Below are 16,946 nucleotides of genomic sequence, written 5' to 3' on the forward strand. Positions count from 1 at the left end.
TGCCTCCATCAAAATTCGTAAACAAAGCATTTGAGCTATTGCCCACAGAGTAGCCACAAACCATTCCATAGAAAGTTGTCTGTACAGCCTTCTCTCTGGAAACCATACACCTTACCCACAGGGATCTTCTCAGAGAAGTCGTGTTTCTGATGTCATTGCCCCTTAACTAGAAGTGATTGGTTCAGAAGAGGAACGCTGAACCACTAAAATTCTCTGTCCCAATAATTTGGACTTTTAAATAAAGGAACACAGACATTGTTGGTCTAACTAATGTGAAGTTACAGAAGAGGGACCACAAATAGCTGCTGCTAAGGCCCCTGGAGCCGCCCTATTTCCCAATGGCTAGATGGACCTCTTCTGTAGATTCTGAAAGATACACCATCAATTTTTCCAATGAAATTCGCTAAGATAATCTGAGCTGGATTCTGTTACTACAAATCCAAATAAACGTCACTACCCCAAGTCCTCTGTGAAGTTCTATATAAAGCTTCAGAAATTTTAATTATGCCTTTGGCAGAGAGGCAACATAAAAGAAAATTTGAAAAAAAATGTCCTCCTGTCCCAATGCCATAGGACAAGACCGTGAAAGTGGAATTAGAAAATATTCACAACAGCAACAAAAGGTTAATAAGTCACATCGCTTTTTTCTCAAAAACCTCCACTAGCTTCTTATGACACTTCAAATTCAGCCTTCAAATTCGCTGGACCCTACGTTACCTACCTTACCTGACCCTTGAGTAGCACTGACTCTCATCTCCTACTCTTCTGCTGCTTCCTCCATCCATACACACCGGCCTCTCTGTTCTCTAGCACACTCCTACTTTGCACTTACGGTTTCCCCTATCAGGACATCTATATGTCCTACAGATGTCTACACGGCTTATTCTCTCTCTCCCTTCAGCTCTCTGCTGAAATGCTATCTCCTTCGAAAAGCCTTCCCTGACCTCCTATCTAGAAAAGTAGTTCGTTCTTTCTCTCTCTCTCTCTCTCTCTCTCTCTCTCTCTCTCTCTCTCTCTCTCTCTCTCTCCACCCTCATAGTTCACTTAGTTTTTCTTCATAGTACTTGTCACTACTTAACATTACATTACAAAACTGCTGCATATTTGTCAATTATCTGTCACCCCCACTATCTTTTAATCTCCATGATGGTCATGAATTTGTATATTTTTGTTTAATGTGGAGTCTACACCATTTAGAAGTAGAAACTTCTCAATTTATACTTATTAGTTGAATAAATAAATAAACAATTAAAATCTGAGCACTGAGATATTTCCATTTGGAGGCAGAGTGTCAAGAGTGAATGTTCAGGATTTTGAATGACTTTGCTTCAGTCCCTCATTGTCTCAGGTTGTACAAAGACAGCAGACATTTTTGTACAGGAGAAGAGTGTAGGCTGAGGCCACAAAGGAAGCAACTCCCCCTTCTGATGTCACTTCAGCACAAACCTACTATGAGACCAGGTGATAAGTGCCCCAAGCCTTTAGGAAGGTGGAGGGCTTCTTTGAGGTAGAGAGCCAGGTGGTTTTAATAGCTGCAACCAGAGCAAGGCAGCAGTGAGTACTGACAAGGTCAACCCCAGGCTGGGGTGCAGGAGGGAGACATGAGAATAAGGAAGATGCCAGACTAGCAAACTTTACTGAAATTGAAAATTACAAGGTTTCTCTTATAGGTCTTTTCCTTCCTGTTAAGTAGCTTTTCTAGTAACTTGGTATATATTAACTAGGCATACTATCTTCTAGTTTTGAATCAACACAAAAATATATATCTTCACCTTTGTCTTATTCCATAGTCTCACTCCACCTGCAAAATGGTTTCCCTTAGGTTGAAAAGAAAAAAAATCAAGCTCTTCTATACTGAATTTTATGTCTTACAAAATGAATTTTGTCTGAGAGTTTTCTAACCTTCTTTAAAGCCCATTTGTTTTCAATAGAATGAGCCAAAGCAGTAGTACAACTGTCATTCTGATTTACACAGCAGTGGTAAATTAGATTGCAATATGATCTCTAAACAAATATGGCTGGGGTGCAGCATGCTCTGAGGCATTCGTGCCAGATAATGCCAGGTGCTTTTCCTGCCATTCTCACCAAATCCTGGACATGGGTGAAGGACCAGGTTTCAAAAGACTTGGATGAGGAAGTGTTCCAGAGAGATGGATTCACAACACTGCTAAATATCGGTTGTATTGTATAAAATAGAATACGTGAGGAAAAATACATGACGTATATGTGTTCTTATGCTACTTTCTTAGGTAGGCAGATTGGTAAGTGGGTGGGTGGATGGATGGATGGATGGATGGATGGATGGATGGATGGATGGATGGATGGATGGATGGATAGATAGATAGATAGATAGATAGATAGATAGATAGATAGATAGATAGATAGACGGATAGATAGATAGTTTCTTATTTTACTTAGTGGTAGAGGATCATACTAGTTGACTATTGAATATAAAATTCATGTTGCCAAGAGCAATAAAAATATTTAAATGTACCCTTACAGAAAATAGAGATGATATCTTCGAGAGAAAAATATACCAAAAGCCTCAAAAATGTAATACTCTTTGATCTAGGGATTTTATTTCTAGAAATTTAGACCAAGACAATAATCATAGATGTGCAGAAAAATTCAGTTACAAAGATTTTGGCATTGTGTGTAATGGTAATCATGAAAACTTAGAAATGACTTAAATGTCTAACAATAGGGGCTGAGCAAAACAAGCCACGACATCCAAGCAGGGAGATACAATGAAGCCATTAACATGATGTTAAACTATTTCGAGGTTTTGAAAGGTAACTACAATATAGTTTGAAATTTGAAAATCTGTTCTATTGTTTTATGTACTATAATGCCAACTTAGTTAAAAAAATAAATGTGCATTTTCACTCAAACAAAAAATTCTGGAAGGAAATAACCAAATGTTATTAGTGGCTGCTCCTATGTATTTGAATTACACATAATTTTTATTTATTGCCTTTACATTTTTACTCTAAAAATCAGCTACAATGAATGTATATTGACCTTTAATTTAAAATGCTATGTATTTTTAATTATATCATAAAGAAAATGTACTTTATGTGCAGTAGAAGATTGGTGGAAAAGTAGCTGTTCATTGTAAATTAATAATTTGTGTGATAGTTCTTAGATATAGTCCTATCTTGTCACTTCAAAATGACAATAAATAACAACCACTGGTACAGTGAAGCAGTGTCAGAGTGCTACAATGGAAAGCCAAAGTAATATTAATAGTCTCAAAGTCATATGTCAAGCAAATGCAAAAGTTACCCAGAGAAAGATGCTGATACAATAAATAATCAAGAATAGACGACTGGACTTCTGGTAAATAGTGCTCTTTGTAAGGTGGCAAAAACAGAGTAAGTTTTAACTGCATTTAAGATATTAATCACTGTACTAATTTTTGATGTATAGTGATAAGTATTTCAAGAGTTATGTTACTATTAATATAATCACCACACAAAAAGTTTGGGAAAAGAAATATTTGGAAAATTTTGATACACATAACCATATTTAAAATTTTATTTGTACTAAAGGGTTTATAAAATAATTGTATCTGTCAGTTTATGAATATATCTATCCTTCAAATCCTTTCTTTAATTTCTGCCTATCCCAAGCTTTCATGCTCCCCAATACACACACACACACACACACACACACACACACACACACACCCATATCCTATTGCATGGAATCAAAAGCAATTAGTATTTCTTTTTTTTCTCTTTTGTAGTTTTACCTGGTAAAATGTCTGCTTTCTGATTATCAATTTACAATAGAGCCTAAGCTTTTATTTATTTTGCTACCTAGGGAATATCCAAAGGAAATTGAGTTTCTTTGATTCATAAAGCCACTCCTAAGTTTTTGAACTTCTGTTTTTCATTCAGATCATATTGACAGTAAATTGATTAAAGAAGAAAGGTGTCAGAGTAAATTTCCATGAAAATAATCATCTTTTCCTGATTCATTGCAAAGAGGAGTGGGATTAAATCACTTTCATTCCAGCCTAGGAGAACAAATTTTCCAATACCTAATAGTTTATGAAGGGATTCTTACTGTCATGCTGGGGAAGAACTAAGATCATGCAGGACAAGCTGATTTCGGGAAATCAGGAAGTTATATCACCCAAGAAGAGTATGTTCCAACCTGTGAGCTTGTCAAGACTGAGAACGCTGTGGGATTACTCAAATAAGCGCAGTCTGTTTATTCTCTATTTCTTGTTCAGTGCCATTTAACAATTCACAATCCCTACAGAGGATTCCTAAGGAAAAGGACTTCACTATGTGTAAAAATTAAACAAAAAGTGTTTTAGTTTGGGTTCCCCAAGAAGTAGATCCTGAGGCACGGAACAAAATAAAGAACAAAACAGAAACAAACTCGTAGATAGAGAACATACTGATGATTGCCAGATGGGAGGGTGGGTTGGGGGGTGAGTGAAAAAGGGGAAGGGATTAAGAAGTACAAACTGGTTGTTACAGAGTAATCATGGAGATGTAGGATATAGCATAAGGAATATAGTCAATAATATTGTAATAACTATGTATGGTGTCATATTGGTACTAGGTTTGTTAGGGTGATAGATGGGACAGAATTGGGGTGAAAGAGTTAAAGGGATTAAGAAGTACAAACTGGTAGTTACAAAATAGGCATGGGGATGTAAAGTAAAGCACCAGGAATATAGACAATAATATGGAAATAATGATGTATAGTGCCAGGTGAGTACTGGACTAGTCATGGAATCATTTCTTAAATTATACAAATGTCTAACCACTATGCTGTACACCTGAAATTAATACAAAATAATACTGAATGTCAACTGTAATGGAAAAATTAAAAAATGGGGAAAAGGTGAAGGGGAATAAGAGGTCCAAATTTCCAGTTATGAAACAAGTCATGGGGATGTAATATAAAACATAGGGAATATAGTCAATAATATTGTAATAGCATGGAACGGTGTCTGATGGTTGCTGGACTTATCATGGTGATCAACTCTTTAGGTAAATAAATGTTAAATAACTATGGTGTATACCTGAAACTAATATGATATTGTATGTTAGCTATATTTTAATAAAAATCTCAAAAAACTAAATTTTAAAAAATTCCAACTCTATTATTTTTTATAAATTTATGAGACAGTAAAATGCCTAAAAAGTATCACTCAATAGCCCTTAACTGTGTTCTGGGTATAACAATGGCATAATCACTCTTTGGGCCCCATTAAGCAGCCACTTGCCGATCAGAAATGTCTAACTAAGAATTTGAACTAAAAGTCAACTTGTTGAAGAAACACGGCTTAGTGTTCACAGATACTATTCTTCTTCACACAGACAGGAATGAACTATGAGCTTGCCAAGTTTTAGACAGCATCACACTGCATCTGCACCACACCAATGAGTAAGGGTCACGTCACAGGCAAATATTTTCTGAAACAGAGTTATCAGAGAACAGTAGTGATAACATGATTTCAGTCACTTTAAACAGGTATTACCATAAACTTAAATCCACAATGCAATATTAGACACATAAGAATTTCTGTTTACAAAGTACTTCTGTTTAATACAGTGACAGGTGGTATAGAGTAGTGAAGACCATGGACTCTGAAGTGAGATGCTTGGGCTAGAATCCGGGTTCGACCACATACCAGCTGTGTAGCTTGGACAGTTCACTAAAGCTCTCAGTGCTTCTATTCTTTAATCTGTAAAATGAGGATGGTAACGTTTCCTATCCCAAAGAATTGTCGTAAGGATCAATACATTGAATGCTCTTAGAACAATACTGGGCAATATGTTGAATATTAGCTATTTTTAGTAATTACCGTTTCCACATACTGACTAGTGCTCTATTAGCTTGAGCTAATTATTTGAAAACAGAGTAAGCTGGAAAAAGTTATACATATGACTTAATTGCACCCTAATGTTAGTTGAATACCTTGAAAAATTAGACTCTGTAAAATTAAAAGTGAACAATTCTGACTTTAGTAGATTCAAATGACATCTTGGTAAGAAATATATTTTCCATTGAGCACACACACCCATTTATAATACCTACATCCATACCCACACATACACAAACAAATGTATTCATACATACACACCTAAAATCATGTTTCATGAAGCAGCACTCATTATCGTTATTTTCTACTCTTTTATTTTAGTTTATTATTATTGATTTCACCATGATTAATGTGTCATTACCTAATGTTTGAAATACACTATATAACCAATCAGATAATTACAGTAATTATCAGTGAGATAATTACAGTAAGTCCTCACTTAATGTTGTCAATATGTTCTGCAACTTGAAGTGAAGTGATGTATAATGAAACGAATTTTGCTATAGGCTAATTAATATAAACAAGAGTTAACTTCCTAGGGCATCTCATTAACATTATAACAAAACAACATTGAACAAAATGGCGTTATTCGTGGACCTGCTGCATATGGGGAAAACATGTGCTAGCCCTATTTCTGGCCACTCTTCAGCCCATTTCTGCCCTGTAGTGCCAGCATTAAGCTCTCCCTTAGTAAAAAGGGAAATAGAGACTTTTCCACACTTTCTCAAAGATTCCCAACTAGATCAGATTACCTTGATCTAGTCCTGGCATCAGCTACTCATCCGTCTAGAACTTCTCTGAACATGTAGGACATGGGGAATGAATGTTTCTGCCTGGGAAAATAAGGACCTCTCTATGACCTAAAATTCTTCTGCCTGTTGTGAATGTGGGAGGAATTAAGTTGTAGGAAGAAGGGGTCATCAAAACTCTGGAGAGCTGTGAATAGCCTCTTCCCAGCCCCAGAATAGAAATTATGACCCCTGCCCTTTCATCCAATTTATGGCCAATTCAGCACGTAGCACAGCATCAAATTTAATCTTTGCCAATTAAACACATAACAAGGTTTTAAGGATAGAAATTTTTTAGGGACAAAACCAGATGGAGTATATTTTTAGACAAGTAGGGCTTACCTCCTACCACAAAATCACTTGAAACATGGTCCAGTTGTTTCGTTTTGTTTTGTTTGTCTTTTTCTACTCAGGCCACCTGTACATCACAAAATCCTACTTTTGGTCATGATTTACATTTCTTATAAAGTTGCTCTAATGCTTGATTTCTATAGTTGGCAGGTTGAATTAGAGACATGAGAATTCACCTTACAAAAAAAGTATTAAGTAAAGAGTTCTGGAAATAGAAGGTGGTGATTGTGATTGCACAAAAATGTGAGTGGAGTTAATGCCACTAACCTGTACACTTAAAAACGGTTAAGTGACAGGCCCAGAGATGCTTCTGGAAATAACATCATGATGGCTGCCCAAGGAGAACCCAGGGTTCAGTTGAAACTTGTACTGGTTGGTGATGGAGGGACTGGAAAAACTACATTTGTGAAACATCATCTGACTGATGAATTTGAGAAGAGGTATGAGGCTACGTTGGGTGTTGAGGCCCATCCCCTTGTGTCCCATATCAACAGAGGACCTACTAAGTTCAGTGTATGGGATTCAGCTGGTCAGAAGTTTGGTGGGCGGAGAGATGGCTATTACATCCAAGCCCAGTGTGCCATTATAGTGTTTGATGTAACTTCAAGAGTTGCTTAGAAGAATGTACTGAACTGGCATAGAGATTTGGTATGCGTATGTGAAAACATCCCCATCGTGCTGTGTGGCAACAAAGTGGATAGTAAGGAAGGAAACTGAAGGCAAAATCAGTTGTCTCCCACTGACAGAAGAATCTTCAGCACTATGACATTTCTGCCAAAAGTAACTATAACTTTGAAAAGCCCTTCCTCTGGCTTGCTAGAAAACACATTGGAGGCCCTACCTTGGAGTTTGTCGCCATGCCTGCCCTTGTCGCCATGGACCCCACTTTGGCATCACAGTATGAGCATGATCTAGAGGTTGCTCAGACAACTGCTCTCCCAGACAAGGATGATGACCTGTGAGAAAGTAAAGCTGGAGCTCAGCCTCAGAAGTCTACTTTTATAGGCCACTGTCCTGTAATGTCAGTGGTGCAGTGTGTTTTCCACTTTATTATACTAAGCAGAGCACGTGCTTAATCTTTGGGATGCTGAAGAAGATGAGTGGATTTCAGAGGAGGTGGTGGCAGTTAAACAAAAGAAAAAAAAAAAAAAACCTTCATTTTTTGGACCTACATATTTAGCTGTTTGGGAACATAGTTGTTTCCTTATTGAGTTTCAGATATAAGGCTGCTACAGTCACATCACAATATTCAGTGGTGAAACCTTGTTTGTTACTGTCATTCCCATTCTTTTTCATTTAGAATCAGAATAAAGTAGCATTTCAAATTTTTTTGAAAAAGTTAAGGCGGTAAATTTCATGTTATGTGTATTTCACCATGCATACAAAATATTTTCATAGGTATTAAATAGAAGTTCTTTCAAATTCAGATTATACATTATATGTTTAAACCCTCCTCCTACCTTACCCCTTCATCACCAAAAAAGGAAAGGAAAGAAAAGCAAACACAAGCAAATATTATATGTTATAGTTTGTTAGTCAAGTAAAATTTAGCTATTTAGATCTTTAAATCTAAATTTATCCATCTTCCCTTGTTAATTTTTATGGTTGTGGGGAATAACCAGAGGAAATGGAAACACCCCTCTTAACTCTTATTTACTCAAAAGCTTTCACACACCCAACCACCTCATCACTGAAAAAGTTCTTCATAAAATATGTATCCATAAATAGACTGACATTTTTACTGATGCCATAAATGACATATTAACTTACACTTTGTGTCAGAAACCTAATCACTTACTCAAATTGAGCATTCAAAAGTAATAAAGAAATACATATTCAAAAAATTATATGTATGCTATTCCAGAATATGAAAATTAAGACTTGTTCAAAGTTTCTGCTTGGCTACACCCTGAAAACTGAAGAAAAAAAAAAAAAAAAAGCAAAGACATTTTATTTGGATGCCTTTCGCCAACAAAGCCTTGAAGAAAACCAAGGGAGCAGTTCATTTAACACATGGTTCTCATGGACCTTGTGAGGCATCTCTCCAGCACCTTTAAGATAACAGAATTCTGTGACTAAGTATCCCCTCACCATTGAATTTTTTTTTTTTAATTTTATTTTATTAAATTTATTGGGGTGACAATTGTTAGTAAAATTACATAGATTTCAGGTGTAGTATATAAACCAAAAACAACAAAAGAACAAGACAAACAAATGAGAAACAGAAACTCACCATTGAATTTTGATGGCCTTATACACCACTCAAGCTTCACTTCTGTGGTTCACATACCATGAGAATCTGTTTCTAGCCATTTGTGAATAGCTTTGTTGTGGCTTCCAATTACCATAGTATACATGCTTCTCTCTCATGCTCATCTTAATACCCAAATCTAACATTCTACTTGGTAAAAATAAAGTTACTTTATATAAGATTCATTTTAAAAACCTTTTAACTTTCGGCTTTTTTTTTTCACAGTGCTTGAATAATGCATTTAATATTTCAGTCTTAACTGTGGACTTGAAATCTACCTCATTGAAACCTAATAGCTAGACAGCATTCTCATGCCCTAGTCCACCCCTCCCAATTTCCTATAGCAACTGATTAGACAGGAAAGTCAGTATAATTGAAAGGATGAGGAAACACACTTGAAATTTATGACTAACTACACAAATACCTGTTTTGCAATGAACAGGACTGTTTAAGCTAAAAGTATTAAGTAAAGCATATCTGTGACACTGTCCTAATCAAATATTTAAAAAACAAGTCTAGACAAAAACAGTAAACGAAAGTTCCCAATCAAAAATTTTGTCTTTCCGTTCTGCTCTGTAGTACAAAACCACTGTATGACAAGGAGTTGAAGGGAGACGTCATCAAATATACCCATAATATCAAGGACAAACAATACAAACAGCCCTGACTAGATCATATTTCATACAACTACCAATGATCAAATTATATCAACAGCAGGATATAAAAAAGAATCAACTTGCCAAGAAATTTTCAAATTAACATAATGATCAAAAGATGAAGACTTATATGTGCACACCTAGAAGTATAAACCTCTTTATAAATGAAGAAATCTCATCCTTGGAGCCTTGAAATCCTCAATTTATAAATAAGGAAATGCAGCTCACCCAAAATGGTGGTGGCATTTTATTTGCATTAAACCAAGAGCTATTAAATAGCTATGAAAGGTACAAGATACCACATGCATTTCAGACATTGGCCAATTGACATTCCTTTCATCTCTGGATACTCTTCCTGAAAACTTTTAGGCCGATATCCAGGAAACCTTTCCAAATGACTCATATATATCAAACTTTTATTATGACCACAATCTATTCTGCTGAATCTAGTGAGTTCCAAAAACTGTTGTTTTTTCAACTCCCAATCCTGACTGATTATTACTAATACCTCCTACCACTCAACTCAAGAAGAAGGGAATGGGATTAGAAAAGTAAAAAGAGAAAGGGAAAAAGAAGGAAAACTGTAAGGAATCATTGGAAGGAGAAAACAAGTAAAAACATTATCACAATAGAGTAAAATATCTCATTCCACTCTTTTTCTTTGCCGTAATTTACTAAATTCAGTAACCAAATATTAAAAACTGTTCTCGTCACAATAGCTAGTATTTACTGAGAACTTATAATGAGCCAGACATTGCTCTAAGCACCTTACAAATATTATCTCATTTAATACTAACAACTCAATGAGGTAGGTACTATTAATATTCCATTTTACATACAAAGAATCTAAGCACAGACAGCTAAGTAACTTCACTCAGGTCACACAGCTAGTAAGTACCAGATCTAGAATTCAACCCAAGCAATCTAATTCAGGAGGCCATATTTTCACTTAGTGTGTTATGTTGCTTTTCTGTATGTGAGAGTACTGCTAACCACATTCACCTGTGGATTCCATCATACTACTATGCCGTCAGGGGGAGGTCAGATCCTAGGATCATTCCTTCACTAAACATTTATGATGAACATACTCTAGTTTCAGCTGCTTGAAAGAACACAAAAATGAATAAATCATAGTTCAAGCCTCAGATAAACTCAGTCTAGTGGAGGATATATTATTAGAATACAGTGAAAACGGTGCTTCTGGAGCTATGCCCAAATTGCTACTGGGGACATGAGAGTGGAGTGATTAACTTCATGGAGAATGTTAGTGAGATGTCACAGAAAAGGTGATAAACAAAGCTTTTTAAAAGACAAGTAGGAGTTTCCAGAAAATAGGGAAGGTAGGAGTAGGTATCCATGTTTTGGATACTAATGAAGATTCATTGGTTAATTAAAAAAAAAAGAAGTGGTGCCCATACATACAAGGGTTTGTGCTAGACCCATGAAAGACATACAAATAAATAAAATACAACCCGTTCTTTCAATAAATTTACAATCTATAAATCTAGGAGGGGAGATAACACAAAAATGAATATTACAAGGCTATATGTTTTTTAAATGCTCTCAGACTTCCAGGATAGGCCCTTTAGATGATCTCAGAGTTTCTTAGAATGACTCCAATGAATTCTTGGGAATTGACACCTAATCTGCTTCTATAACTCAGAGTTCAGGAATGTGGCAGGATGAGCCTCGAGAGTCTGAGGGTAATAGATGAGGGCTGAATGTACTGGTGCAATTATATCTGCATTATATGTGATGACGAGGCTGATGAGGTATACCTGGACCAAGGAAGACAGCACAATGTCCAGACTAGACAATGTGTAGGCCCTCTGTGGCCTTATGCAGAAACACCAGGGATGGAAAGGCACTAGTCACACTTCCAGAAAGACTTGCAATCTTCACTCACATCGTGCGATCCCTGGTTAGACGCGGGCATTAGGAAGCTTGCCTCTTTGTGCTGGATGATGATGCTGATCTTGCTTCCATTTATTAACTGTACTTTGTACTGTATTCTTAACACAAGTATAATGTGTTTGATTTGTTCAGAAGGTACCTATGTCTTGTCTTCCTGGATATTCAAGCCTGCTGAAAAATTGTTCCAATATCACAGTTGGGCAAGGAGTTGAACAAATTATACAGAAGTTCAGAAAAGAAGGCTACTGTTGATTAAATAATCAAAGAGTTCTTGGAAGAAGGGGCATTAAAATTATGACCAATTGAATCTATCGTCAAATAATCACAATTTCAGTCTGAATCAGCCCCTTAGTGATTGATATAGTCAATCATTAGATAAGTCAATATTTTCAAAAATATTAAAGTCTAATCTTGCTAGCATTGGAGACTTCCTGCCGTTTACAAGGACTAATTTTACAATTTATTTGTAAAGAGAAAAACTTTAATTCCCTTATTCTCAGGTTCTTACAGATATCTTCTGATACTGACCAAGTATGTCAACAATAAAAATAAACATCTATTGCATAATTACAATTTACAGGGTATTTTTAAAGATTATTGTCACATTTGATTCCCCCCAGCAACCCTGTGAAATACTAGTCAAGTTTAGTGACTTGTACCAGGCCACATGGCTAGTAAATGAACAAACCAGCTTTTCCCTATTATCCCACTATTAAGTCCCAGTTCTGATTGAACCCACTTTGGTAATTCCTCTCAGCCCATGAATTATTAACCTCCTTTCCTTTCTCTTAGAATTGCCCTCCCCCTTATTCTCGTAGGTATACCCACACACAGGCAGCCATGTACCACAGACATTTCTCCTCAGGCCCTGGTCAACTGTACGAGTATACACTAAATCAAGTATACACTGAATTAAGCCAGAAAGTCAGATTTTCTAAGGAAGATTTTGGCATTTGACACCAAGATAGGAAAAATCTGTCTCTCCGTGCGCCAGGAAATAAAGTATGCAAATTTAGGAGCTATAAGGGACCACATCCCACTCTGAGAATGTTAGAGTCTGCAGAGAGAGGAATGAAGCAAAAAGCACAAAGAGAATCAAGGAACAGATACAAAGAGAGTACCCAGTGCCTTTGCCATCCTGTTCCAGTCCTTTGAGACCTAGCTATATTTTCAGACCTGTATCCGATTTCCTTTCATCTAGTAAGCATTGGTTTCCATCACTTAAAGCCAGTGTCTTAAATAGTAACATTGCAGAATCTGTGTAAGACCAGTTAATTTTATCCCATGCACTAGGATACAGTGGCCACAAGAGAAAAAAGGGGAGGAAGAGAAAGAAGGGTGATGGAAAGAAGGCAGGAACGGAGGAATAGAGGGGAAAGAAAGGGAGGAAAGGATAGAGGGAGGAAAGGAGGAAGGGAGGAAGGACAGGAAAGAAGGAAAGTTATGTTCTATATGTGCTATCTACAGCCACAACCACTCAAACCTCCTACTCTGCTCCACTGAAGGAAAGGGAGTAGATTAATGGCCTGAGTTTAAAAAATGTGTGCAAGTGCGTGGTACAAGAACAATGGATTTGGTGCAAAATATTTTTTTCCAGAGTAATTTTAACAGTGGTTTGAGAAAAATGAACCTGGTAAATGGGTTTGAGAGTGAGGGATGGAGAGAGGAGGGATAAATAAGAGATCAGTTGGGAATTAAGAATGAATCTTAACAAAGAAAAGACTGGTACTAATAGAAAATAGCCACCAAAATTAACATTAAGAGGTTCCTAAGCATTTTCAGTATCTTGATAAAAGAGGCTATCAAATCACAAAGGTCTTCAGAGTAAGTGAGGAGAACTTTTCCAAGAGTGTTTGGAGATGAAGAAAAGCAGAGAAGAAAGAGCTGATCATCAGTCTCTCTCTCTCTCTCTCTTTTTTTTTTTTTTTTTTTTTTTTGCTTTTGTTTGTTTGTTTGTTTGTTTGGTTTGGGTGTTTTGTTTTGTTTTTTGAATGTTGAACACTGATTGTAAGTAGAGAGGAAAGGATTAGTGAAGCAGTGATTAAAAATGCATCAGAGTATAAAATCAGTAGAAATTAGATTTTGGAAGGGACAAAAATCACCAGTTTTCCTAAACAGGAAAATTTGATTTGGAGAGAAAGTTGCATGAACACGATGTCTTTTTGACAATGAAATCACAGTCCACAGCATGGGCATAGCAGAGAGTCAGCACTTCACAAATGTTTGTTGAATAAATAAATCAATCTGCTATTCAAGTACACATATGTGAATATATGCATAGGCATTTGTGTTGCTGATAATTTTTAAAAATTAGCCAATAGAAAGAGAGAACATTCTATAACCACTAGCCCTAGAAAGCCAAAAATAACAATAAGCTCCATTTGCCTTGAACATCAGAGAAGAGGAATATAATTACATGTCATATCCAGGTTAATCCAGCCACACCTATATACTAAGAAGCAAACCTTCAGCAGAATAATTGACCATAATGAAAGTCAAAGTAATATAAACAGACAGCATGCTCATTTCCACAAAGATAATTGCATGACACCCTTTTCCACATGACCTGCCTCTAACGTCAGTGTTTTCCCATAAAATGTCTTTGTGTCTTCCAGCACTAGCATTTCCAGTGACAAATCAAATAAGTCAGTATATGAACAAGGCAGAGTAAAGATTCTCACATGTCCAAAAGTAAAATTGAGAGCTGCAGATGACTGATGATTATAACCTACTTCAGCAGAAATCTTACTAAAACTTGCTCCATTGATACCAAAAAAGAAAAAGAAAAAAAAAAAGCTGTTATATAGAATGTAAAGTAATTAAAGAAAACTGGTTTGGATCACTTTAAAAAACTGGAATGTTACTTATTGCCATTTGTCTATATCCTTGAAAAGAAATGTGCTAAATAACCCACTTTTCTTATAAAGTGAATGGTTTAGGAACCTCAGACCTTAGTTGTCTTTCTTTCTAAGAGACAATGCAGAGGTTCTTCAAATTTTTTTGTGTCATAGCCCTCTTGGGCTCTCTAATGCAGCCTATCAACCTCTCAGAGTAAAATTTACAAGTGCATGAAATAAAGTAGGTTTACAAAAGCAACTGAAATTGAATTACAACTGAAAACAATTGAAATATAAATATCAAATATTAAAAGAAAATGTTGTGCTATGGTAGTATGTAACATCTTTATTAATATATTAAATAACAACATTGGTAATGGAGCTAATAACTACAATGTAAATGGTAACTAGTATGAACATTTTAAAAACATTATAATGTGTAAGGAAATACAAAAATATCAATGATGCCCATTGTGACAAAATCACAGATACATAGTAATATATTATAGTATTCCTGGGCTTCATGGTTTGGAGCCAACGTTTATAACTGAAAGAAATTCTAAGTTTCAGTTTGAGCTTAATAAAGATGTTTTGCTGTGAACTGGAATTCACAGACTCCAGGTTAAGAACCTCTGGTTTTCCGTTTTATAAATAGCACAAGTATAATTGGTGTTCATCCACTGTGCTAATTAACTAAATAAAAACAAGCTTTTGCCTTCTAGAACTGTTAAGGCTTCACTGAGTGATCAGAGAACAGAGACAGAGATCTATGACTATCGCTGGCAAGGGAAAGGTAAGTCCGTGGATATAGCACATCTCTGATACACTCTGAAAAACAACGTCCAGGAAATCCACTTCACCACTAAATTGGCTCCCACCAGGGCCCCGAAAAAGGATGAATGCAATGGAGTTCCCCCAACTCAACATGATTTATTCTCTGTGTCCTGAAAACCCATAATGTGCAAATGACAATCTTAAGTGTCTAAGTCAAAGTCATGTTGCTAAGTATATTTCTGTCTGCAATACCTGGATTAAAATTCAACCAGGAGACAGACTTGTTCACAAAAACTCTAAGTTGGATTTTGTTCACTGAAATATTAATAAAAATATGATCATTGGAATTTTATAATAAGAGCATATGTAAAACATGAAATACTCAAAAAGCGAAACCACAGAAGCACAGATTTTTTGTTTAGTTGTTTGTTTGTTTGTTGTTGGGATTGGGTTGTCTCTATTGCAAAGGTTGGGAGAAATAGCCGTTACCCCAGGTACTGCAGTCAAAGTGGGCATTTAATTATATATGAGACAGGAAATAACCATAAGGGAAGCAATAATAAATAATAGGCAGGATCTTCATGGCATTACTCAAACCAGTATTATTTCCCCACCTAAAACCAAGTGTATTCTTTTCCTAGAACTGCCATAACAAATTACCACAAAACCGGTGGCTTAAACCAGCAGAAATTTATTCTTGCATGGTACTGAAGGTCAGAGGCCCAAAATCAAAATGTCAAAAGGGTTAGTTCTCTGGAGGCAATTAGGGAGAATCTGTTCCATGCCTCTTTCCTAGCCTCAGGTGGCTGCCAGCCACCCTTGGCATTCCTCGGCTCGGGACTGCATAACTCCAATGTCTGCTTCTGTCTTCTGTCCTTCTCTCTGCATCTCTGTGTCTTACATCTCCATATCCTTTTCATGTAAGAACACTACTGGATTAAGAGTCCACCCTAAATCCAGGATGATCTCATCTCAAGATTATTAACTACATCTTCAAAGACCCTATTTCCAAATAAGGTCTCATCCATAGGTACTAAGGGTAAAAACTGGGATACATTTATGTGTGTGTTTGGGGTGGGAGGGGGACACAATTCACCCTACTACCAAAGAATCCTAAAAGTCCACACACTCCAGCTACGGAGGCTTTGGGTAGAAGATGACAGGAGGCAATGCAAAGCATAAAGCATTTTTTTCTTAAGACAGTAGTAATAGACACTTCTATATTGTTCAAGACTTCACATCATAAATTCCTAGCACTTGCAGATCTGTGCAATAAACACAGAGTATACGCAGATACACAATTGAAATAGAGCTGGTATAGCCTGTGTAGATGAAACAGAAAGTTATTTGAGCGATTTAACTGGGAGAAATTATAAACACAAACCAGGAACACCCAGCAGTCATGTCTGAAATGAAATGTGCCCAGGCCAGCCCTGGAGGGCGTGGGCCAGTATAGGATGGAAAAACAGAATGAAAACACATGCCCCCTTTAGTCACTGCTGCTTAAGGGTGTTTCCAGATCTTTAG

The 16,946-nt window shown here is 36.4% G+C and overlaps 1 pseudogene; it reads left to right on the forward strand.

Moving 5' to 3' along the window:
• The first annotated feature begins 7,314 nt into the window (after positions 1-7,314).
• LOC109437272 (GTP-binding nuclear protein Ran pseudogene) lies at positions 7,315-7,949 on the forward strand (annotated as a pseudogene).
• Positions 7,950-16,946: the final 8,997 nt, after the last annotated feature.

This window comes from Rhinolophus sinicus, chromosome 4 (genome assembly GCF_057876585.1).
Source record: "Rhinolophus sinicus isolate RSI-liver-muscle chromosome 4, RSI-T2T, whole genome shotgun sequence".
Classification (NCBI taxonomy): Eukaryota; Metazoa; Chordata; class Mammalia; order Chiroptera; family Rhinolophidae; genus Rhinolophus; species Rhinolophus sinicus.